Source organism: Hirundo rustica, chromosome 1, assembly GCF_015227805.2.
Source record: "Hirundo rustica isolate bHirRus1 chromosome 1, bHirRus1.pri.v3, whole genome shotgun sequence".
In the NCBI taxonomy this organism is placed as follows: Eukaryota; Metazoa; Chordata; class Aves; order Passeriformes; family Hirundinidae; genus Hirundo; species Hirundo rustica.
In genome coordinates, this window is record NC_053450.1 from 87,730,240 (window position 1) to 87,756,825 (window position 26,586).

At 45.7% G+C, this 26,586-nt stretch overlaps 1 long non-coding RNA gene across 1 annotated transcript in view; it reads right to left on the reverse strand.

Annotated features, from left to right (window-relative positions):
• Positions 1–4,430: 4,430 nt before the first annotated feature.
• LOC120760336 (uncharacterized) overlaps positions 4,431–26,586 on the reverse strand; it is a 31,641-nt gene continuing 9,485 nt past the window's right edge. Inside the window, exons 2-3 of the long non-coding RNA XR_009208431.1 lie at positions 15,685–15,822; positions 4,431–4,533 (exon numbers count right to left, since the gene is read on the reverse strand). This is a non-coding gene — a long non-coding RNA (uncharacterized LOC120760336). The remainder of the gene's footprint in view (positions 4,534–15,684; positions 15,823–26,586) is intronic.

Consider the following 26,586-nt stretch of genomic DNA (forward strand, 5'->3'; position numbering starts at 1 on the left):
GGTACCCGGTCGCTTTAAACCAGTTTCAAAAAGGTTGGCTGTGCCTCTGTGGGCTGTTTATTTCCAAGAGCTTTCCACATTTATCCAGCCAGTTTTCCACTGTTTTGCTTTTGGGTTTTTGCAGTTGCAAGCTTTGAGTGCTCCTTCTTGCAAGAGCCTCCTCACTCATCCTTCAGCACATTAATGGTTCCAGAGGCCCCATGGGCTGACTTCCCATAGGAAGCCCCTGTCCTCACCTCTGTCCAAAAATACTGGGAAGTATCCTGAAAAAAGTGGGATACAAGCTGGACCTATCCCATCCAGTAACAGTGGACATACAAATTAAGGGGAAGAAGACGAAATCAATGGCCTTTTGACCTTTGGCATTTCTCATCTGCACTCAGGCCTTAAGGATGAGCAAGACAAAACCCAACAGTCCATATTCCCCAGTTTGTTTTTTCTCTCACTTAGTCTCCTGGAGTGGTGGTTACCCAAGAAACTTGCTGTCTGATGATTTTCATTAGGGACCGAGCCACAGTGGGTGGGAAAACCAGAACAAGCGCAAAAGTCATCTCTCGGCCTGCCGTGCTATTTGTGAAACACTGTGAAGAGGTAAAGGCCTTCAGGTTATCGTGTGGAAACCCAGCTGTGATTTACACCTCCTCCTCATCCTCCCTCCAAGGGACTAAGGGCTGCCTTGGGGAGGCTCACTTCACCCTGCAGAGGACTGGAAGCATCACTGCTCACTTTGCTGCTTGCTGGCAGGGCACAATCCCAGCTTTTGTGAGTCATCCACCTAGCCCAGGCAATACGGGATGCACAGCCTGGAGTCCCACCAGTGCTCACACGAGCCTGTCGGGGAGCAAACCGTCTGCCAGGGACGGCTGCCCTACAATGGAATGCACAGCAGTAGCCCTGCAAGGGTGATGGGAGATGAGGAGAGTCGGCTGCCTTCTCCTTGAGCTCTTGTGACTCACCAGAAAAGTGAAGCGAAAGAGCAGAGTGGGAAGCTGGAAGGTCACACTTTGCTTCCAGTGTTGTCCAGATCCTTCTGCAGAGCCTTCCTGCCCTCCACATGCATAATTCATCCCATGTCACTCTGACTAAACTTAAAGCCCCTTGAGGTAAGATGGTGCAACCTTCCCATGAGTGCAGGGTCCTGACATTGTAAGATTAGCAGCAGAAAGGAAAAAAAAAAAAAAAAAAAATCACTTAAAAGTGTCCTCAAAACCTCCATCTTTAAGGAACAGATAAGTGCACAAACACTCAAAGTAATGTGCCCACAACCACAGGCAGTTTTCTGTTAATTCAGGCTGAAGTACTCCGAAAAGGGAGGTCGCCTTCCTCCCAAGCTGCAAAGATGACTTCAGGGAGGAGCTGGGACCACAGGTGTCCCTGTAGCACAGACTTGCCTGAGTGTGTGAGGGTTGGCATGGAATATAAACAGTAGCAAGCAGATGGTGTTTTAGGAGGAGAAAATATCAAATTTATGGCCAGAGGTTGTGCTTACAGTTACAACTGCAACCTCACTACCTCCTCCTCAATATTCCTACCAGACAAGCCACAGTGGCTTCAGCCCTCTGAACACCTTTTCCACAGCCTGGTCATTGTGCCCTCAGAAAAAAGAAAAAAATCCAAACAGGCCAAACTGCTCCACAGAAGACACACACTGGCATGAACTCTGCTCCCCAGCTGCATCTCCAAATGACAGGAGCTGCAGAAGGGGAAGAAGGTAGAAAATGTGGCTTGAACAGATCTCCTCGATGAAAAGAGTCAGCACAGGAGGAGATTTGCTTGTACCAAAGTTCCAAAGACTGCCGAAACCTACCTGGCATTTATTTGCAGAGCTGGGAGGAGAGCAAGGAGGTACGGACTCCTCTCAGTTAGTGCCTGAAGCAAGAGCAAGTGCTCACAGTTCAGGAGCTGTCTCATGGTCCTGTGCTGTACATAGAGAGTGTCAGTCGGTCCCTCAGTATCTTGTATTCTTTGAGATCCCTTTCAGTGCCTGTTTAAGGGTATCTAAAACAACACAGGCATGACAAGTTCCACATGCTACATACACAGACATGGTTTTCAAAAGTGCTGAAGGAATACATTCACTGTATCCTGCTTCATGCTCTGCATATGGCACCATGCTCCCAGCCTAGAAGTAAATAAAAAAAATCACTATCTTGTGTGATATGGGTTAAAATGAAGTGGTTATTTTCTGCTCAGCTTTCACTAGGGTCCTGTCTTTCCAGGATGAAAACTTCATATTTGGGAATACTGAGCAGATTTATTCTGGCACCCATTCTCTGAGGAAAGTGTGCAGCTTCTCAAAGATGGGCCATGGGTACAGCATCTTCATGGTCACAACACAGTGAAGGGCATTCGTTATCACCCATCCCAGCTGAGTTAATTAATCCTCAATAGTAATGGCTTATTTTAATTGTCTGAACTCTGTTAAGGCAGGACTGAGAGCCCTTAACTCCCCCTAACTCTAGGAGCTGGATTTTCAGCTCACTTCATAGTTTGTTTTTTTCTTTCACTCTTGCACTGTCTTTGCACTAAATCACATACCACAGACCACACCTTGGGAAAACCCATATCTTCAGACCCCTGTCCTGGCCCAGGAAAAAGCTGACTTTACATGGAAGATGACCCTAATTTGAATGTGTCCCTTTCGCCCAAAATGCCTCTGAGGTGAAGGCATTATGCTACTTAAGTGGGGATAAGCAGAGTCGAAGCTGTGTGAAGCTGGGCTGACCCAGAGCATGGCCAGGGCACTCAGCTCCCCTGTGAAGAGCCTGGAGATGCCTGGCTGGGGCCCAATGCCTGTTCAGAGATGGTCCCCTTTGGGGCTGTTGATACTGAGCAAATGAGTATAAAATAATGTCACGTTAATGGGCTTGGGGACAGAGTGACTACTCCTGAAAACTTGAGCCAAAAGTGCTCACCCAGGACTAAGCAGTGAGGGAACTGGCAGAAGCACAAGCCTTCATTCTCCTTCTTGCTGGATCTCTTCTTTAGCCACAGGCTCCACAGTAAAAACTTATCTGCTTCAACTTTATGTAACAATTATGTCACCGTTAGATTTCAGAAAGCACCTGCAGAATCCAGTTAATTTACCACACCAAAACAACAAAGAAAAAACAAGGTACTTCAGATGAAAAGATAAAATGATGACATTGTTTTCAAGAGTGTAGCCTTTACAGTTTGTAATTAAATATAACCCTCTATTTGTGCTATTAACCAAACTTTATTGGAAATCCTTGAGAACTTTACTTAATACTCTTTAAGGGTAAAATGTAAATAAGGCATTTTTAAAGCAGGTAACAAACTTCTTCTGCAAACAACAGAAGGTATTTTGCCCACAGCACAGATGTTGTAGGTGATCCAACTAAGGGGCCGAGTGGACACAAACTTTACACTTTTCCCTTTCTATATGAACTGGTGTAAACCAGGAACAATTCAACTGGTCATTAAGCATAAGAGAAACACAGGGGTTTGCTGTGGCTATAGCATATTCAGCTATGGCTTTATATTTGAATATTTCGACAGTATCTTTCACATTGGTGCTTGGGGACTCCCAGGTAGTCAGAGATGCAATCAGATAAAAGAGGCTATTTGACTTTTCATCCTTATTCCTTCCTGCCTTGCTTTTGTGGGTTTAAAGCACAATCTTTCAACTAATTAAACACATTTGAATATTCTATTGCGTCGGCAATGAATGTATAATTAGACTCAAGAGAAAGATTATGTGCTTTCGAGCTGACACTGACACTTCAGCATAAAGGTACCCCAGGCACCACTAAATGTAACCTATGAGCTCCTGCTAATAGCACGCTGCCTCTGATCTCCAGAGGATTATCTTACTCTGGAGCTCTTATAGGAGCCGTATACTGAAAGGGGCCTGAAACAGATACCCTGTAATTTACATCCCTGCTCAGTGCCTCGGTGAGGAAAGGCAGCCTTTGCTCCAAATTGTGTTTCTTTCCTACTCTGCTTTTCAGGTCTGAAGTTAAGGCACGTGATCTTCAGGGTGCAGAATGCTGTAAGGAATGTCTGGGTGGTTTTAGGGAAGAAAGTGTAATTTTTTGCCCATCTTTTTTTTTTTTTTTTTTTTTTTTAATACATATTCTGTACCACTTTTTCCCCCTATAAACAGAGAAATCTCTTAAATAAATTATACTAGACAAAACCCTGTGTCTCTGCTCCAAAATTAAAGACGTCGGCTGCTTTATCCTCACCAAGCACTACCTCCTAGTGCTATTATTTACTATACCTCATAAATATGAGAGTCCTTTTCCTTTCGTCTTCTTGGCACTTTTCCCATCAATTTTACGCTGCTGCATTTTGGTTTTGTTGTTGTTTTTTAACAGAGGTTACCCTCCCAGCCACCACATGATAGTGATTTTTTTTTTCTTCCCAGTTTTGTGGTTGGACCAGCTCAGACAACTAGATAAATATTGTGGGGAGCTGACCCTTAAATATCGGGTTTGCCTGTATTTTTTCACAGGGGTCTTTATTTCCTTGAGTTGTAGGTGGTCTTCTTCAGGCAGCAGGGGGACGAACCTGGTGTAGTGAAAGGAGGGGGAAAAGAAGGAGCAGAAAAATACCCTTAGGATGTTTTCTGTGGTAAAACAAAGTACGGAATATTTTCAGAAACAGTAAGAAATATTTTAGGACAGCTCCAGAAAAATTCAAGTCCAAATCTTCTGTGGTGTTCAGTGAACTCCGCAAATTGTGTGTTTCCTCCAAAACCCCAAGCCAGGCAACCTGAACCTGATTTTGAAGTGAGTAATGGGAACCCTGGCATTTCTGTACCCCTTGGCAGTTGTGAAGAAGATCGTGTGGGGTTTTATAAGATGTCTTTTTTTTTCAGAGTAAAGTTTGCTTAAAAAAACAGTGGCTTGCTAATGAAAATCAGCCTCTATCAACTACCATCAGCCACAGATCCAGATAAGGGGCAAAGCTCCTTTACCAGCAGTATGACTTTAGTGTAAGCAGTCGGCAAATTTCCTCTTATCTGAAAAAGAAAATGATACCTGGACAGGCCAGGAGATAACAACAGGTATGCAGCCTCAATGTCAGCAATACCTACGACATTGCTAGCATTACCCTTGGGTTAGCACGGCAAATCACACCGTGCCATTGCAGTTCAGTCACTTTTCCACAGGGTCAACCCCTTTAATAAACTTCCTCCAGCAGGAGGCTGGCTTACATTTTTTGTTGTTGTTGTTTACACTGTCAATAGGACATGTCCTCTGCCGGCACTGAGGAGAACTGTGCCAGAGAAGATGTAGGACCTGTGTCAGTGTACTTGATCCCCGGATTTCATCATATGTAGCATGCTTCACTGCATCTGCTTTGCTTTACCCCTTGCTCAACAACAAAGAGGTACCCAGACTTCAGAGCTTTGTATCTGTGCCCAGACTTCAAGGCTGACATACCTCAACATCGAAAATGAAGTGCAAAATCTCCATTTCCTGTTCCAAAAGCATGCTGTTTGGAAAGCTTAGGGATGAAGCAGGTGCTCACCTGGGGAGCACCGTGTGCAAGTCCCAGCTTATGGTGGCCAACTCCAGACAAAACTGCTCCTCTCCCTGGGCTGCAGGTAGTCAGGTTGACCCTGCTGACACCCTTCTGCAGCCCATCCCCATCCAGGGTGGAGCTGCTCTGTGCCACTCACTGTGCTCTGCTTGTGATGTTTTCAGGGTTGCAGGTACCTGACACAGGGCATCTTCTGGGACCCTTCTTCACTTTTCTCAAAGCCCTTTTCTACTGGGAAGGAAACCCCAAAGTGTCTGCCAACTCACATACCATGTATCTCAATTGGAGCTGCTGAGGCAGATTGCTAAATTTAATTACCAGTTCCAAGGGCTGAGACAGTGAATGACAGGCCAGTTCATGCAGTGAGCTAGCAAAGATTGCTGATAAATGCTTTCTAATTGAAAGGATGATAAAACAACTATTAGTCACTGAGGAACTTGAAGAATGAGTTAGTCCTGGGGTTTTTTACACTAGAGTGACATTGCAGAGGGGTGACCAGTTACTCCTCCCCCAGTCCTATTAAGGAGATTGAATAGAAATAATCATTAGCAACCTGGATAAAGTCTATTGTACTCTGGAGAACATCAGACATTTCTGTGAATTCGGGAAAAATTAAAGAACTAAAATAACCTCTTGCATGCAGCCCCCTTGGGAAATCAGCTGTGTTAACATCATGATGCTTTGCAGAGCACTTTGCAGCCCAAAGGGTAAGACAGAGGCTGTGGCATCAGAGGTCCAGGTACCTGAGGCCCTGCTCTAGCAGTAGCAATGATGTGCTGTATGCAAGCAGTTTGAAACTCAGAGGCTGAACTTTGCCCTGGAAAAACCTCTACAAAGGCACATGTACCTGTTTGTCACTCAGGCATTAGGACAGTCACTCTGGCAGCAGGGCACAGCAGTCATAAAGGATGAGAAACGCTCTTAGCCTGTCACAGCACAAAAAGCCAGCAGAGCTGCCCTGCAAAAGCCCTGTGCCTAGACATGACCCAAAGGTTACCTTCTGCAGTGTTAAGTGACACAACACTGGCTGCTGGGAAGGCAAGAAAACAGCCACCACCCATTCGGAGGAACCTCTGCTGCCTTGTTTCCATGCTGTGCAACCCTGGAGGATTTTTTTCTGCCACTTCTCTTTCCTTTCCTCCTCTTTTGTGGTCTTTCTAGACCAGGAGATGTTCAGAGTGAGACTGTCAGTGCACTTGCTCTGTGCCTAACACAAAGGGCCACAGCCCTGGCTTAAGCCTCTGGGTACTGCTGTCACATAGATAATCATCCACGACACTTGCACACACCACATTGCTGAAATGTAGCCGTGCTAGAGGTGAGCTTGGGGTGGGGCCAAGTGACACAAGCCACAGAACACATATAAAGTGAGGTTTTGCCAAAGGCAAAAGGTCAAGGCATTTTTTCACCTTTAAGAAGCACACCTGACTTTCTGTGTTAGGACGTGCCTTACTTTCCCCTTTCTGCCCCACCAAAATCCACACAGAGTTCTCACAACATGGTATTTAACATCTGCAGTGTGAAGCCCAGCATTTTCCAGCAGGTTGCAGCACTCCTAAAACTCTGTTTGGACAGATTTGCTGTCTCTCCATCAAAAAATGTGTAAATTCTTTCCACAAAGAAGACCATTTTGCATGGAAAAGAGTGTGCCTGGCTGGTGCATCTGACTAGATATTGACATCAGGGGAGAGAGACAATACTTACATTAACCAGTGTGCAAAAGCAGCCCAATGATGGCACGATTACTGTGCTTCTATTTATGGATTCAACTAGATGTAAAACTCTAAGACCTTTTTTTTTTAATTTCAGATCCCCAAACTCTTGAAAGTCCAGATCAGTCTTGATCAGGTCATTCTTGTTGTGCTTTGCCTCAAGTCAAAAGCCCCTGGCTATGGACAGATCTTCTTCACAGATGTGCAGGTAGGTATTTTGACAGAACTGTGTGAGACAAGTCAAATCAGCAGCTCTGCCAGTAAAATCTTAGAGATGTAACTTGCAAAGGAGGGACAGGGCAAAACATTCTTCCAGCCAACTGTGTCCAAAAGGTGTATCAGCCAGGAGTGTAGTGACTACAATATTATATTAACATTTAAACCAAGAGCCTCATGCAGTGCCTGGCCATGAATGAAGGTCACCTTGGGCCACTCACTTTTCACTACATCTCAGACCTGATCTCCATATGGTCTCCATGTTATAATTATGTATCAAATATAGCTACACATATATAAGTATACATCAAATGTATATTGGTTTAGTTTATGTAGTCTCTAAGAGTGCTATCTCTGCTGCGCAGGCACCTATGTTGGTATAAAATTTCTCTTTACTGACTAAGTAAAATACATTCCTGTAATAGATTTATTTATGGAAAATTTTAAAATTTTATTTATTTATACATACATAAATATTTCTGCCTTAGGGATAAGCTGTACTGCTCTACATCCATACAAACTATTACATGCCCACTCTCACTGCAAGATTTTCTGCTGGTGTTTGGAAAAGTGTACCTGCTGAAGCAGCCAGTGGCTGTGGCGGTAATAAATCTTCAATATACCTGCCAACAAAGGCTCCCCAACCATTTTCACACACACATGTGGAATAAAAGAATCATATCTCAATGCCACAGAAGCTTTTTTCCCTCGCTCCACGTTTTCATAATCAGTGAACATCCTTTGGATCAAAGATTGTTGTTTAATCCCAGGAAAAGGTTAACACTGTTGGCAGTGCTGAGGCAGTTGCTCCAAATGGCCTACCTAGGGGTGCACTACAAATCAGATCAGGCAACGGATCACTTTTTTGCTTTTTCTTCTTTTTTTTTTTTTTTTTTTTTTTTTAATAAAAACATATTTAATTTTTCAGTGTGTATTTTCTTTTTTCTTGAAACATTTTTCCAAGCCAGCTGCAGCTGCATCCTCCATCTCCTCAAGCCACAGCCTGAATTAGCATCCATTTAAATTAATAAGACAGATATCCCAAGTTTTATGTTTCATGCTTACAGCCAAGCTGAGCAGATGTGATGCATGTTTACAAATGCAGAGACATTTTGGGAGTTGCCCTGTTTGATGTCTGGACTTGTTTTGTACACACTCCGCATATTGCTGCAAGTTCTTGGAGGAGGATCCTTCCATGGTGACTTTACTAAATGAAATAAAACGAAACCTCCTCCTGTTTAAGTCAAAGAGAACTTGGCTTAAAGCTTTTTTTTTTTTCTCCCCTTCTTTTTTCCAGTTGCAAGGTATCTCTTTAGCTTATATCTAACTGTGTCATCAGTAATTAGGCATGTAAAGGAAATCAATCTCAACAGGGATGTAAGATTCAAAACCTGCCAGTAAGCAGTAGATAACAATTCTTTTTAAACACAAGCTTTTCAAAATTATGCTTATTAGTGGAATACAGTCTCTGAGTCGAACTCCCAGATAACCTAACAATAATTAATTTTGTTGAAAAGAATAAGCCTGAACTGTTGTGGTGACCACGGGAATACAAAGCACTAAGATAAAGCCTGGACAGAGTTCCTCTAGACTGGGGAGTATGAACAGCAGCATGACAATTGCGAGGAGAGATAGCAGTGTAAAAAACCAAAATACCAACAGAACAAAAAGAAAAAAATGTCTCCTAACGGAAATTTAGGCCTGGGAAATGCATGTCAGCCAGTAAGGAACTCTGTTCCCCTTAGCCTGGAGATTCACAGTGTCCTGACCAGGTGCAAACCACAAGGACTGCTTTGGGGGAATTTATTTCCTCCAGTGGTTGTTTGCATCAAAAAGTTTTCTCTGATAGTTACTGGAGCTAAGGTTTCCTACCTAAGCATACAGGAAAGAAAACATGGCAAAGCATAGATATTTTGTGATCATATACGTACTTCCATATCTCTGTACACGCACAATCACATGCAAACACAGAGAAGGTTAGACGTGGAGCTGAAGAGAGGCAGTGTCCCTTCTCTGGTTAAATGTCTCCACACGTAACATCAGGTTTGAACACTGAGGTGATGTAAATTGGAAATGCTGTGTTTAAGTCAGTAAAGTTAGACCATTTGATTCTGATCCAAAATATCTTCTTTAAATATGTAGGCAGGCCATGTCCTCCTAAATCTGAGCAGATCCACTGAGTCAGAGGTAGTTTACAAATAATCAAATTTTTTTACTCTTTTTTCCTTCCACCTGGAGCCTATTAACCCATAAAATTTGGGAAACAATGAAAACCCACTGCAGAGTATTATTAGATTGTGAAAAGTCCTGCATTCAACAGTTGGAGTTACTTGCAGGAGTTAGATTAACAAAGTTGCTCTACCATTCTTGAGATGCAGTCAGCAAACCAAGACTATGAAAACAAAGAACCCGCAAATCAAGCCCACGAGGACAGGCAGCTAGTTTCATTGCTTCTGACAGCAAGGTAGTTTAAGCCCTGCTTTCATTTGGCCATGTGTGTCCTTAGTGATTTTGAAACTGGGAAGGACCTATTAGATATGCTGAATTGGGGTACTGCCAGTAGCTATTGCTTTCAAGACCTTTACACAGTGAGATGGGAAGAATGTGTCCATGAAATAGATACTGGAGCCTGTGTGTTTGTGCATGTGTGCGTCAACTTCAGAAGGAAAAAGGCCTGAATGAGTTGGATGTGTAAACTTAGCTCCCTTTGGGAAAACTCCTCCTCCAGAAACCTTCTACTTTTTCAGAAAACACACATTCTTGTTATTCCAGCTCTCTCATATATTTTGTAATTTCGACATGCAGTGAGATCAGTGTCTACATTGGCATAAAGGACTCCTGCAATTATGGCACAAATGAGGAATAAAATATCAAGACTGCTGCACAGATACACAAACTGATGTATAGGAAGGTTTAACATACTGCTTAACAAACAAGAGTGCAGGTATACCCAGATACATATCTATCTTTGCTCTTATCATTTTCACTTAATGAATTTATTTAGTCAAAAATCTTCTATATCATAGGAAGAGGCACTTGGAAGACACTTGGATGTTGAAAGGACATCACAAACACTTTGCCTGTTTCCATGTTGCATCCATATCCTGTGACTTCAATTCCACCTCCAAGGTGGGCTGAAGTGGAAGACAGACCAGGCACCATTCCAGAGCATCACTCTGATAGGGAGACAAAGATGTGTGGATGGAGAGCAGCTCAGAGGACACACGAAGCTGACCACTGGTCACACTGCATTGCTTCCCGCATCCCTTGACTCTGTGCCACTTCCAGACTTGCCTTGTAGCAGGCTCCATGAGCCCTCCTGTCAGTCCTAACTCCCAGCAATTGCCTGTCTTTGTGATTTTAGAGCTCCCTGCTCGCTCCACAGCTGGTAATGGAAGCAGCCAGGCATCTGGAACAATTGGCAAGTCCCTCTTGCCCTCCCGTGGGGTGGGGCATGCCCTCACATCCATTTGCTCTCTGGCCCCGGCGTGTGAGAAGGGACACGGGTCCTACCGCACATGCAGCCGGGGCACCGAGCTCAGCTGGGAGGCGCCTGCAGCCCCCAGGTTCAACCGCTCCCCGTCCAGCAACTGGGATTTCTCAGACGAATGCTCCCGCCCTGGAACTCACTCCCCTTGGCAGCTGCTCAGACCTTGAGTCTAATAACCTTCAGGGCACCATACAAGCTTCATTCATTTTGTTTAACCTTCGATTAACTGAGTTTCTTCTACAATTTTCTCTGAGGGGCCTCCATGGCAAACAGGAGTGAGAAAAAATCTTCTTAAGTTTTTCTGCTAAGGACAGCAGGGCAACAAAGTAAATACAGTTACCCCATGCTATCTAAACCAAGAAACAGTACTGAAATGCGTGCAAGAAAACAACCTTGACATTGATAAACCTAAAAACACTGCCTGTAAAGAGCTGAATGCCTCTGCTTGTCTCTTTAGCAAAGAAAACATTTCAGGCACAGAGCAGGGATATAGCAAAGGGCCAAAATAAAATGCAGAATTAATCTCTTTTTTTTCTTTAATTTGTAAAAACACCTGCTATGCTAAGGATGCAAGAAATTCTGTTTCTTTCCACTCTGAGCAATTGCTAGAGCTGCTGCAGAGGCATTTTGCAGTTGTGAATACAAAAGGAGGTGGTTTATCTGGCAGTCAAGCTGTGGGTCCCGTGATGAAAGTCTGAGGACTCTGACACTGCCATACACATGCCAGCTACTCCCTCCTGTGATCCCCTGTCCTGCAGCTCACCCACTCTCTTTTTTTTTTTTTTTTTTTTTTTTTTTTTTCCCCCATGTCACAATTTCATCATAAAGTTTCTGAACCCCTTGCCTGTAGCTTCAGATCATCTCCTGCCTCAAGTGAAGGGACTGCCTCAGGGAAAGACAGCCTGGCTAAAGACTCATGTCCTAGTTGCCAGGATGAAGTAGGGGAGGTTTAAGGGATTTTAAAGTGTTCCCTGTAATTTGACAGTTATTAATCATGTTCCAGCTCTCTTAGTGCCTCCAGCTCCTTCATAACTTGCTATGTGCCTGCAGAACTGCAAGGGTTTCTATGGAGCTGTGTAAGGTGAAAAGAAAAAAACCCTGAAATTAATTGGCTAGATTGTGGTGTTGGGATTTGTTGAGGTTTTTTCAAAAATCCTGACAATTTCTGTGTCCCAAAGCTGGGTAGAGCTGACTCTCAGAGTCAGCCTGGTTGGAGCACATTGCATTTCCTCAAAGATAAGAGAGAGAATCGTTTTACACTTTGCCCGGATTTGCAGTAACACCGGAGGTACGTGAATCATGGCGATAAATGTTGCAATGCACAGCGGACTCCTGATTCAAAGTCTTCCCTTTATGAAGCTTTCCTGTCTCTAAGACAGTATGATGTAGCTCTTGGGTAGATCCCAGATGTGGGATCCCACTTCAGCACAAACCATGCTGAGACCTTTGTGGCAGAGATGAGTCCTCTCTTCCTGGCCACACAGTGCAAACACAGCTCAGACACGCTCATCTCCTTTGGCTTGGACCTGGTGAGACCTTGAAAATGGAAGAACGAGCACTACAGCTTTTTGTGCCTCAGCCACAGAAAAGGACATTCTGCATGGCTAACACCTATTAACCCAAACATGAATGGTCCATACACTGGGCTTTCAGCTCTGCATATTTTCAGTTTGATCCCTGGTAAGGCAAGGTAGCGTCCACCACAGATATGGCCTCAGTGTTTTGGGGGAACCAGGCAAAACCCTGTGACTTCAGAATCTAGATCTGCATCCATATTTTGAAGCTACTGTCCAGCTCTGCTTTGCATTAACAGTTTTGGAAAACATCATTACAAGAAGGGAAAATCAAGTTTCCTACTCTGTATGATGAAGATCCCACTTGGGAAACCACCTACCCCACTACTCCTGCAAACAAGATGCCAGGCATAAATAGTTCACTGCACTGAAGGTAAATGCAGATCCTTCTGCTAAACCTGCAGCTCTAGACAAACAGAAAATGGCTTAAATGAAGGTGCGAGACCAGAAATGAACTTCAGCAGCATGAGTAGGCACAGTGCTGGGGAGCACAGGGAAGCAGAGGTGAAATCATTTAGCAACAGTACACGGTGGGAATTTGAGTGACTCACAGGAGCAGCAGCTTTCATTATTTCAAACCACTGAAAAACACCCTTGGTCCCCACACCAGGGTGTGGCTGCACATATTGAAGTCGTCTCAGGTTTCAAGTGGTGGAGGCATCCGTGGGGCATCTGGTACCCTTGGGACTCCTCCCTGCCCCTTGATTCCCAGGCAGAGTGGCAGGATGTACACATGCTCTGGAGGGCTGCCCACATTCCTGATGTTTCAGGCAATCCATGTGGTGGGGGAAAGCAGCCCCCTGCCCGGGGTGCACTCCTATAGGGGTACACTGGCAAGGGGATCAGCCTTTGTGTTGCTGTAAAAACAAAACTTTGATCTTCCACCGTGTGAAAAAAGTTAAGTGGTGGGAAGGATAGAGAGGGGAGAGGAGGTCACAGAGCATATAACCACCCAGAGATATTGCCCACCACCTGGGAATCCCCCGAACATGGGAGAGGGCTTCCTTTGCCAGAAATCTCAGCCAGCTGTTTTCCCAAAGGGCTCCTTGGGGTTACAAGTATCTATGCATAACAAGGAGCATCTTTTAGCCTGCTCTGCTTTTTATTAAAGGACTTAGTAAGCACTTTCTTAATTCATTTAGTGACATCTTTCCTTCACTTCCCAAAGCCAGTCACCCACTGAAATTACTGACCTTAGTAAACGCCAAAAAAAGAGTACCACTCTTTTCATAGAAAACCTTGGCATTAGTTCCCAGTAGCAACTGCAGAATCCTTATGGAAGAATCCAATTAAGCAATAAAGCACAATAAAGTACAGCCTATTACACTAACATAATAATTCACACCTACAGTATTGCTACTAGAATCACACCTGCAGTGTTGCACAAAGCCAAAAGCCAGGAACTGTTAAAACAAGCTAGCCAATTTATTATTACAATATAATTTCTGCCTGGGGATACACTGTAGAAAAGATAAAATACTGGTATGTGTTCTTATTTGAGTGTGAACAAAAATCTGGATTTTAAAAGGGAAATGAACAAGTGGTATAATAGTAAAGTCCGATGGAGCTTGATTCATTTGAAACTATACAAAGCCAAATGTTGAAAATTAGGTAGTGGGAAGGGGCGTCTGCAGTAGAAGAGGAAAGGAGTGGATGAGGTGACACCATGGCATCTTGCATCTGGTCTGTGGCCTGCTATCATGGGGCAGGTATTTAGCTGACCTTAACTGAAGGACCTCATGGAAGCCAGCAGAGCTATTATGTACGTAGAGCTAGCTGCTGGGCTGGAAGTAATTTGATAGAAAAAAAATTAAGTGCTTAGCCAAAATATCTAGCATGCTTTCCCTTTGAAACATCCCCCAGTGATAACTATCATAATTATACTTCCTTGCTCTAGTTGGTTACAGAGGAATTAGGCAGCCATCACCCATTCTTGCTCTGTGAAGTTTCAGCTGTGTTAAAGGCCTGGGACATGGCACTGCTCAACTGTGTCAGCAGCAGGTCATCCCATCCTAAGGCACTCCCAAACAAGGAAGAACTGAAAACTAAAAAGATCCAGACAGTAGAGACCCTGTCTCTTATGACACTCCCCAGGTAGTTCAGAAAGCAAAAGAGAGGTGTTGTTTTCTTACAGCATGAATGGGGCTGGATGTTCCCATTTCACTTGGTTATGACTCTAATTGGACTGGTTCCAGGATATAAATGAGGGAGTGGTGCTCTGGTACTTGGGAAGTACCTTTTCCACTTAGAATTGTGGCTGGCCAGAGAGCAGATGTAGCCTGCTCCTGCCCTAACACCTGGCAGGTTCTGGGAGCTCATGGGGGAGTTGAATGCTGGCGTTCAGTCTTAGTGCACCCGTAACAGTGCCTGAAGCTGCCCCTGGCGTTACAGGCAAAATAAAGGCACTGCCCATTCCCAAGAACTGGCTAAGAAACCTACTCCTTACTGTGGGCACCCATGGCAGGCCAGGGCCCTGTGGGCTCTTTTGGGAGGCTGACTAACAAGCCCCACAGCTTTTGTGTGTCCTCATCGCACTGATGGTCTGAGGTTGGTCACCTCAGCCCTGCTATCACATCCTCCTCCTGCCTGGCCTCCCCTGCCTCTGCTTCCCTGTCTGTCTGACGAGCTGCCACAGAAACAACCTTCCCTTCCCACTTCTCCGACCTTGTCCCCAGGTGCCCCTGGGAGGTGATGGTCACACCAGAACTTCTGTATGGAGGCTGCAGCCACCTTCCCTGGTAAGACTTTAAGCAGGCAGGCAGGCAGGTGAAAGGTCAGGGTGGTCCCTGCATTGCCCCTGCTGACAGAGTCCATTTCCCTGGTGTGGCACACGAAGGTCCCACATACAGTCAGCCTCCTCAGATCGGATGGACAAGGGTGTCCGTCCTGCCTATGTCCTAGCCTGCTTTCTGGAACCCTAAGAGTACCTTTGGGACAACAGCCAGGCATGATGCTTGCCCACCACCAGATGCAGAGGACTAGAGGGCACTTGACCTCACGCCATGTCCCTGTGGCCCCTCAGGTCTCCAGACCATGCCCAGTCTCCAGGATTCCATGTGTGACAAAACCCAGGGGTCCAGGCACACTGTGAGGAGCTGAACATAGAACCTGGTGGAAACCCCATAAATTAAAGCTTACAGAGTTATTCAGGATTACCACTAATTAGTTAAACAAACCTTACCTCTGTGACTTCCATGGAGACTCGGTGGCCCCAGCCTCCACTGCTTCTCTAGAGCTGAGAAGTTATTGGGGCACTTCCCTCAAAACTGGGTTGAATTGCGACATTTTTCTGTGGCAGTTTGCTTTGGTCTGAAGATTTCTGTGTGCAATAGAAAAAAAAAAAAAAAAAAAGAAACAAACAAGAAAAACCGCCACAACAGACAACAAACAAGTAGATAATTTCTAGGAACAAATTAATGTGTTTAGGAACCAAGTTGGAAGCAGGGAGTGAGAAAAAAAAACAGTGAGTAACTTTAGAAATGCCTGAAACATGCCCAGAGCTTGTCCTAAAGTGAAACAGGGTGAAAATGGGTCATATCTTTTTCTTTCAATTTTGTATTCTACCTTTTTAAGTGACTCCTTGAAAACTTGTAACAGCCAAAAGTGTGTTTCGCTGTTCTGAAGTAAAAGTAATCTGGTCTTCCTCTGCTTTTCTTTTTTTTTTTTTTTTTTTTTGTGAAGCATCCCTTTACAAAGGTATATGCTGTGCTCTATTCAGCTCCCAAGCCGCACTTCTGAACTACCACACATACATACAATTAATTCTAGCACCTAGGAATATAGGGAAAGGGGAGCGACGCTCTGTACACTCTTTTTTTTTTTTTTTTTTAAAGAAGCCATTTCTAAAGATGTGGCAAGGGGAAAAAAAAAAAAAAAAAAAAAAAAAAAAAAAAAAAAAAAAAGAGCACAGAAAGACACATTTTATATTAAAACCAGATGTGGAAAGAGGGGAAAAAATTAGGTTTGTGCCAACCGGCATCGAGGAGAATTTTTTATGTTTTCAGCTTCAGAGTTGAATCTGCAGCACGCCGCGCCACATGCTGATATCCATCAGTGTAATGACTACGGCATCTTAGCAGCATAGCACTCCTGCCAGCAGAGAGAAGGGAGTTGGTAAACTAAAATCAGCCTACTCTCTCCATCTATTACGGTACAACCTTTTGGACAGTCAGTGAAAACTGGTTCAAACTGTGCTGCCGTCCAAACTTCAGACCCATTGAAAAGCCTGCTTTGGCCCCAGGCCAAAGTCCAGTGTTTTATTACCAGTCTCATGTCTTTCTCTCCCTTGCCTTCCATTACCCACTTATTTTCTTTAGCTTTTTATTAAAATAAAAAAAAAAAAGAAAAAAAAGAAAAAAAAAAAAAAGGGAAATAAGTATCCTTATAGTACAACTATCTTAACAAATTCTGGTACATGCCATAGACCTCGTTAATTGATTCCACATCCAAAACAGAAGACTTGGGCTATTTTTGTAGTTCAAAGCTGTACATTGGCCAACATCCTCTGCATATAATTAACCCCCTATTTCCATGGAATCTCTGCATTAACTTATTACAGACTCGGCTATTAATGAACTCCTGGGAGAAGTCCACACACAAACATTGGCCATTGGCTTCACTGCCCACGTGGATTAAACAAAAATTAATCTCATCTATTTGGTTATTCATTTGGTGTCTTTAAATTGGAGGCGTTTTTCTGCTTCGTTTGATGCACACAAAGAAAGAGGGATCTGGCTACTGAACTTTATCCAGAAACATCCATGTGTGGAGCAGATTAATGGGAACTTTTCATACCCATAATAGCTTTACAGCAGCGAAGTAGAACACACAGTTCTCCCTGGGTGACTATAATGCTCTGGGAGACAGGGAAAACAAATGTGGCTAGAAGATAGTAATGTTTTGCTCATCAAGGGCTGTGTAGTTTAGACATCATTGAAGTGACGTGCTTAGAACTGAACCTGGGAGGAAACTCACATTTTGTTCATGTGGGGTGTTTTGTTTTGTTTTTTGTGGTGTACTCAAACTTTTGGGTGCTGAAATAAAAAGAAGGATATGACAGATAGAGATGTCCCAGAAGAGCTGCTGGTATCGAGTGACCACATGTAAAATGGTAAAAGGGAATTGACAGGCAGACTGGTAAGGAAAAGATGTGGAAGCAGCAAGGATTACTGACTCTCCTTCTACCTGCTTCTCACTGGAAATGGTGATTTCTAAATAAAGAGAGCAGAACAGATATTTTTGTATCACTTAATTGGTAGCAACACTTAGCTACCAGTGAGAGAGATCCAATCCGAGAGAGCAAGGTCCTTCTCCAGGCTTTGCACTGACCACAGCTCAGCCACCTTACTCCTGTGTGCCTCAATTTCCCCATGGGATAAGCCCGGGTAAGAATAGCAGTGTCCTCTGGAAAATGTTCTGAGAGCAACTAGGGAAGAAGACCTCGAGCGGATAATTCTAAATAATCTCACTTCTCCCCTGCCCCTCTCTGCCTCTCAAACTCTTCCTCAAAAAGAGGGTGGCTCTTGGGTTTTGGGGTTGCAGTCTTCAACAGCTCTTTACATCTTCACATCTCTATACTGTGTGGAGATCCCTCTGGTCCATTGGGCTCACGTGGAGGTGTTCTGAAGAGCTGTCATGCAGACTAATGGTCTCTTCTCCCTGCCACGGACACAAAAGCTGCTTCTTGGCATTAACCAGCTTTGTCAGGTCGAAAGCATCAAGGTCATTCCATCCGTGCTAAGGAACTCCCTCAAGCAGACCCTTACAAATTCACGCTCTAACTTTTGTGGACAGTACTAATCCCATTTCTTGCATGCGATCCAAATGTAGCAAACCTGCCTTTCCCGTAAATGCCCCTCCCTGCCTCTCATGTGATTTTGGTTCTATTTCGAAAATACTCATTACTTGGAAAGATATTTATGCAAATTTTCAGTTGAGGGTGTGCCACGTACTGTGAAAACCCACAGTACTGCCTAAGTCACCTCCTTGTACAACATTCGTGCTGTTGTAGGACCTTGTGGAAGGCAAGCAGACCTGGTCACATGCTTCAGGCCCCTCAGAATTTCCCCCGGCCCAGACAAGTGCTCTCTTTTCTGCAAACCAGGGATGAAGCACCTCGGAAGTGGCCTGAGCAGACTGAAGGACCACCTGCTGCGCAGCCCATCTTAACAAGGAAGCTGCTAGCCAGGGTCAATGTTGGACAAAACCTCTGCTTCTCTCTGCAAAGCCATCACTTTCAGCCTGAGCTTTTCAGGCTCACCTGGCATTTGCTCAGGTGATTAAAGGTTGGGGTGGCAATTCCCTGCCTAACAGCACCCAAGTCAGCTGGATTAAACCTCCCTGGCATTTGTCTACGCGCATCAAAGCCTTGGGCAGCCATGCAGATGAGCAGGGGCAGATGGGCTTGGAGGAAGGTGAGCATGGTGGCCCAGCTCCTTCTTGGATGCACCTCTCCCCTCCTGCTCCCCACGATTCCAGGCAGCATCCCCCCAGGTGGCAGGGCCGAGGCAGCAGCCAGCTGCTCCCCCACACATCCCCAGCAGCTGTTCTCCCCCTGCCACCTCGACATCCCACTAGCGTAGTGAGCTGCATCAGTGGGAAAGCAGCCAGGGGTCACTGGTGTACAGCAAGAAGCAAAAATGGTCATCGTGTCATCTCTGCAAAGATTCCAGAGCCCCACAGCACAGGAAGCACACATGGGTGAAGGCCCCAAGGGAGGAGGGGATCAGCCTTGCAGGAGGGAGCGGCAGGAGCCGTGTACCTTGTAATACCTGTTTCAGATGCACCTGAACAGAAAGCATTATTAATCGCTGAAGGGCCTGGGAAAAGAGAGAACATTCACATCCATGGCCTTAAGTGCTCTTCATCTGAAAACCGCCTGCTGAGATGTTGCCATGACTCTCATGGCAATGCCTCCAGGGTGGTGTATCCTGGGGTGACATTGCCATTCATCTCCCGCAGTTTGAAAGATGGGCAACAGGACCGTGCCTGGGTGCCCTATGCCTTCTGTGGAGTTTTCAGGCTGGACAGAGTGGATAGGCTTTGTTCATCCAACAAAGGTCTCCAGTCACTTCTGCCAGGCTGCCACAGCCGACATCTCCTGCCAAAGAAGAAGGGGAGCAGAAAGCAAAGGGTGTACAGAAGATGGAAATAAGGCTTGAGGACAAATACCGAAGCCAATGAGGATGTGGCTGAGACCCACCCACTTCTGCAAAGCAGCTTTGCAAGTTCTTTTGCCACCAATATTTAACCAGTCAACCAGTTCATCTAGTCAGCTACGTCAGCAAGCACCTCTGCTCCAACCACACCACTCTGATCCTCCAAGCAGTTGTTGTTCAGCACTGCTCAGGCACGCCACTGCCCAGGCACACTACTGCCAGCTAGAAACGCACTGGCTCAGGTATTGAAGCGGTGCAAAAGAGCAGCAAGGCACAGGGAATCAGCTAGCTGCTGGAGGCTGACACAGGTTCTCCAACACAGCTGCCCAGCTCACCTTTTCCCAGGCACAGGGTGTTTCAGGCCGAATTACAGAAAGCAGAGCACATCTATGACCAGTCCCGGGCACAGCAAGAAGAGGAAGCAAAGCAGAAGTGTCACATATGCTTACTGCATCAAACCCAACATCTGAAGGACACTGCTGTCATTGACTGTACATAGATAATTTCTGCAGGCAAACACTCAGCTGGATGTGTCCAGGCCCATGTTCATTACCAGCTTGGAGATGAAGTTGGTGGGATTCCTACAGTGCTGAATTACTTGGCTCATTGCAAGCACACATTCTCACATACAAGTTTTTGCACCAGAGTGCAAAAAACATTGTGTGAGAATTGTGACTTTAAGATCAGGATTGCACCTAATCTAGCAGTCTTTCTTTCACAGTTCCCATGAAAACAACAGTGTGATTGCCCTTTATTCAACACTTACTAATGCTTCTAAAATACTGGGAAGAATTTTGCTAATCATCCATTTCCTTATGCTTCACAAAGGAGCTGAAATAAACCCTTAAAAATTAAGAGACGTGCAACAACCAGCGGAGGTCTGTAAGCTGCACCAGTTAAGTAACCAGCCAGCAGATTACAGCACAAAAACCTTTTCAAAGGGAACTCGATAGCAGAGCATCACTGAGAACTCAATGAATGAAGATTGTTGTGCTGCCTCCGAGGGATGATTTTGCTGAAAGTCAATGAGACCCTAGGGGAGAGATTTAGGGAATTCACTTCTCATTCAGTCTGAAGTCTTCTCAAAGCAACTTGGATATCCACACAATATCTAAAGCCTCCTGCTCAAGCACCCAAAATTCAGACCACCCACAGCTTTCACACACATTCAGGCCCCCCGAGGCTTGCCTAGTGGATCCAGAGTTTCCCACTTCTCGGCCTCTCACATTTCCTGACCCCGTGGAAACTATCCTCAGCACAGGAGGGAGGTGCCTGTTTTAGCAGGGAATGTAGCCTGGAGAGGAAGATGAGGAGAAAGCAACTCCTACTGCTCTTCAGCCAACCCAAGCATCCTCCAAGCTTTGCAAGGCTCTGCGAGGAAAAGCATGAACCTCGGGGAACCTGTGGTGAATGTGTTTGCCAGGTGACATCTTCCCAGGAATCCCGTGAAGGGCCAACTGATGGAAACAGTGACCAGGCAGCATGCTGGAAACCCTGGGATTTCAAATGCTTCCTTGAAGTTTAAAACTTGACAGCCTCCATGACACACTTCCCAGTCAGACTTCCCATGATCACCATGCATTTTTTCTTTACTATCTGTGGTGCTCTGGATGAAAGATACCAATCCAACTGTAATCGCAGAAGAAGAATGCTATAAAAAGTCCCAATAAGCTGTCGGGATCCAGTAATTTCTATGAATTACATTTACTGTTTAAGTTCAGGAAAGTAAAAACAGGAAATTGATCTACAGTAAAAGCAGACAATGCTGTGTCAGGAAAGAGTAGAACTTCCCTGTTTATCAAGCTGGGAAATGTCAGCTGGGGTTTTAAAACCCAACCTTTATGTGTCAAAAATGTAAAATTCACAGCAGACCCAGCCTTCTGAGAGTTTATCTACACAGTTGCAAGCTTTGTATAGACATGAGGAAGTCCTACCAGTTCAACAAATAACATGATTTTTAGAGTGAGTCATTCAGGCCAGGTCTGTGAATGTACATTTAATTTTTGGTTTATTTTGGTTTAGATCAGAATTGACTTCTAAATCAATTATTCTGGTTTCAAACCAAGTTGTCCACTTTGTAACAATTTTAAACTTTTCTCTCAGTTGTGGGAAAGCAACTTTCCCACAGAGCAGAGGACAGGAAAAGTTTTAATTCACACCTTTGTTTATTTGTGAACTCCTCTGTGGAGCTAGTCTTATTTTAGAATAAAAGCACTCATGCAGGGACTCAAGTAACAAGTGAGTTAGAGCCCACATCATTATTTCTGAACATTTTGTGTGTACACCAGCTTTGTATCCACACTGTATCAACACCCACGCTGTATGCCAGTTCTGATGTCATGACATAACTCGTTGTAATAGATTATTTGGGGATTAAAACCAAAACAAGCAGGTATTATAAGGAAAAAATATTGCCACATGAGGGCATGCTTCATCTCTTTCAAAAGCTTGCCTTTTCGTCTCAAAGCTAAGTCAAGTTACATTTCACGACCTAGTTTTAGAAAAAGGAAAACTCGGGTTTTATTTACGATTGGCTCGGTTTGTAACATACCAATTAAGTGCAAAATTAGCACAAACTTTGAAAAGAAACATTCTTTGCTTCCATCCGTGGTCACACTATTTTCCTGTGGTGACAGCAACATGCACTTTGGGCTTAGGGCAGAGGAGATGAGCTATCTCAATGCATAATACTCGTGATCTGTACCACGTTGTGCAAAATAAGCACAGCACAAAATCCAAACACAAAGTTAGGAAAGACATAAATTTCACCTTTTGCCCAATGGGAATAGCTTCCCGGCCGACCAGGCACGTCAAGGGAGGCATCTCGTACTGTTCTCTTGCAAAAGAAGGGCAGGGTTGCAGGGTTCCCTGGGGTTTCCCAGCTCTAACATACTACTGGATCTGTCTCCTCCTAGAAAAGTCTGAGTCTGCACCCCCTTGACCGTGAGATTGCTGCCAAACCTGCAGCAGACCTTCCTGAGGATTCCTCAAGTCACATGGTCACCCCAACTAAGTGTTCCCTGCCAAGTCCCTCTTTTAGGCAAAACTACCATCATCAAGCTTTCTGAGCCTACCAGGTCATTTGTGCTAACAGCCCAGAAATTAATTAGGTCTGCAGACCGTACTGACAGGCAGCAAGAGGTTAATCTGCCCACCTAGACAGCTGCACCAGAGCAGGAATCCTCAAGGGCACAAACATTCTCTGATCCTGAAAGGAGGATTTTGGACCCATGGTGGAGCACAGTGATTAACTAGGAAACCCCAGCATCCAAGTGTTTGAGTCACTACAAGTAATTTTTCCTATAGTGAGTCAGAGTATCTGCACATTCTTGCTTCCTGAAGACTTGAGTACTTAAATGAGCAACATCCCACTCCGGTATCATGTCTGTGTCATGGAAATGATTCCACAAAACATTAGGATTCTATTCTCTAGTCAATATCCACTGATGCTCAACATGCTACAGGATCTGTCTTGAGGTGATTTGTGAAAATCACATGGGAGGGTGTTTTCCCACATTCCAGAGGAGCAGGGTCACACACAAAGTTTCAGAGCCTGCCACTCACCTGACCTGGGCTCAGCAATTCCCGCCAGAGAAGCACCAGATCCTGCAGCCTTCATCCTTGGCAGATCCAGGGAAGCTGGAAGCTGCAGAGGCTGTACCTCTCCCAGCACATGGCTGCACAATTTTAGAAGTCTGAGCTTGTGCTGACTAAGATGTTCGCACTGACGATAAAAGCCAGCTCACAGGGGAAATCTTTCTTCGGTTTCTCCCTTTATCCAAGAGATGTAAATTCACTGTGTGTGTGTGTCTTTCACCACCGCACCCATGCTCCAAGATGACTTCATCTGGCCGCAAAAAGACAGATGAAACACGAGTGCTCTGATGCTTGTGAAGACAGGTGCAGTAAAAGCCTTAGGTGGAGCAGTAAATAAGTTGAGAGACAGGCTTTTAATCCGATGATATGGAAAACAGTGAATTCCCGTATATTTTTTGTTGTTGTAAACATCTTTCAATCGTAAAACTAAAAGATGCCAGGCTTTACGTTCTCACTGTAGAATATCACAGGAAAAATGCACTGTGGGGTTAGATGAGAGCATCACAGGTATTCTGTGCTAATGGTGACTACAATTTGCTCTTTCTTCCCTGATTGTACCAAAAGTAGTTTTGAATTTATGCCAGAGCACATAAATACCTGGACATTTGCCCTATGCCCCTGGACGAGCAGACCTGAAGGAACAAGAACCCTAGATGTTTAGCCAGGGATCAAGTTTCTCCTTATCTCCTTTGCCATGAACTACTTTTTCGTGCACCTCCTGGCTTCTCCACCAGCTTTTCCACCACAGCCTGAACCCAGCCATCCTTCCAGGCCACCCCTACTCCAGAGCCCTGTGGCTCCTGGTGGAGCTGCAGCCAGCCTCCCCTACCCACTGGCTTCAGGTGCTGCCCCTTCTTCAAGGACTTTTCACAGCCAGCTGGTCACCAGGACCTGGAAGGGTTGCAGTGTGATTTGCTAAGGGGCTGGCAAGAGAAGCTGGATCCCCCAGAAACAAATGCAAGGGCAGGGATATGATCAGGCTGTCTTGCTGAGTGCTAAGGGAGAGGCTTCTCTCTCGCTTGCCCGGCTCCTGGTATGCACAGCAGCAATGTTATCTGCTCCTCTGAGCATCCCAGGCTTGCCTGGCAGCAGCAGATAAAGGAATTCTATCGTATCTTTAAAGAGGGACAGGCTGCATGAGAGGTGGCCTGTGGCCTCATCTCAGAACCGGCAGGAAAAAGTCAGTGAGTGTGTGGGAGCAGGAGTGAGGGACACCTGAGTCACACATGGTAAGACCAGCCTGGCACAGGCACTCACCCAGCTGGGGCAGTGGGATGGCCCTCCCACAGCTTCCTCTGCTGAGCAGTGTCCTACAGGCAGGAATGAACTCCAGCACCCAAGGAACCAGCTTCCCATCAAGCAGGGAGGGAGGTGCAGAGAGCAGGGTGAAAGGGACTGTCAGCCTGAAGAGCGCACAGGGGAGAGAAGTAAAAATGGTGGAGCTGAGCCAAGTAAATAAATAAAGAGAAGAAAGTGAAAATAAATAGAGCAAAGTAAAAAAAGAAATACATAAAAAATAAAGGGGAAGGAGAAGTAGCCACTTTCTTACTGGCTCCTGCCTCAGCAGCACAGTCCTCTCCTAGCTCATGGAAGGACAAGCCCTCCAGGGCTTTTTCCCTGGAGGAACATCACCCAGTGGACAGATCCTACAGCAGGAGCTTTCTGTGGACAACAGAGGAGCTGACCTCCAGCCACAGTGCCAAGGAGGCTGCCCCATGACCAGGTGGGTGACAAAGGGGCCTCCACTCTCCCTGGGCTCCTTGGACCCATCTCAGCCTGACCCATACCACCATTTCAGAGGTGGCTCTGGCTGGGAGTCAACAGGAAATCAACCCCCCTGCCAGAGGCTGGAGCAGCTTGGAGGCCACAGCAACCTCACTGGCAGAGCTCGTGCCAATACTGCTCCCAGGAAAACACAGGAGGGGAAAACACTTCCTTTTTCAGTTCATGCCCTCCTGAATTAGGCAGGACAAGGACATTTGACATCACCTGCCCATCCAGGCGGCCTGCGCACATCCGTGTGGGGGGACTGCCACCCAGTACAAAATCTTCAGGGAACATAATAGGTCACTGGAGATGTCCTCTTTCCTATTTCCACCGCACTGGCTGGCTCACCAGCTTCCCCAAAACACACTGGTAGGACACATGCAGCAGGGACAGGATGCAAAATCTCCAGGTCCTTGATTTCGTTAGAGCTTTGGTGTTGTTTCTGGCCAGCCACCACTTCAGCAGGGGGCATTCTAGCCTCTGTGCCAGCATGTGCCCTTGGAGGTCTCTCCACCAAAACCTGCCCTTTCTTCACATCACTGCAAGCATGGCCTGCCTGGGAGGGTTCCCTGAGGGCTCAGCAGGAAGGGAAACAGCAACATTAAGCTTAAAAGGCAAAATCACAGCAGGACTCAGGCACTGAAGTGCCACTGAAAATCCCATCCAAAGTCCCAGCAAAGGCAGGTTATACAAGTTAAACCTGCCCACACACAGGCACCGCTGTCCCTGGGACTTTTGCCCCACTCACAACAATAAGTCTGTTTATAAAGCACCAGCTTCCTGTTCCAGCTTCACCGCTTGTTGCAGCGTCAACAAGCCCCCGCAGCCGTAAGGCTGCCCCTTGCCACTCATCCCATCTCCTGGCAGGAGCCGGCAGGACAAAATCCTGCCCTCCCCAAAGCACCTTTGGCTGCTCCGCCGACCGTCCTCCCGCAGCACTGGCGGCACTGGTGGCTCTTGGGAAGCCGCCAGGCTCTGCGTGGCCACGGCCGAGGTGCGAGCAGCACGCTTTGCTTGCCTGATGGCACAGGGGCGACCAACAGCTGGGCTCAGAATGCTGCCGCTGCTGCTGCTGTTTGCCAAGTCTGCATGGTCGCCATAGGAAAAACATTGCCGGGCTTTCCGTGGAGTAAGAGTTAAGCACGAGCTCCCGCTTCAGCCCAGAGACAACTGCGCCTGCTTCTCTCTCCGCGGAGAAGAATTCCTCCTTGACTGCACAACAGGCATAAGGGAAAGAGCACATGGCAGCAATCACGGGAGAGTGGCAAACAGCCATCCGAACTGGTGGTCACAAAGCTGTCCAGCAGCTGCAGAGAAAGAGGAGGCGGGGAAATGAGCCAGAGGGGGATGGAGTGGAGAAGAAGAAGCTTTAAAGACAGGCAGATTGAGGGCAGCCCCTCAAATGAGTTAAAAACCTCACTGATAGGTGGTTACAACTCCCTGTTTAGCAGAAGGCATCCGCAAATTAATAAAAAGGAATAAAACCTGGACAACTAGGAAGTTGTAGTCAATCAAATTCATGCATATTTAACAGGGACATTCATCTGAACAGAGGCCTGCCT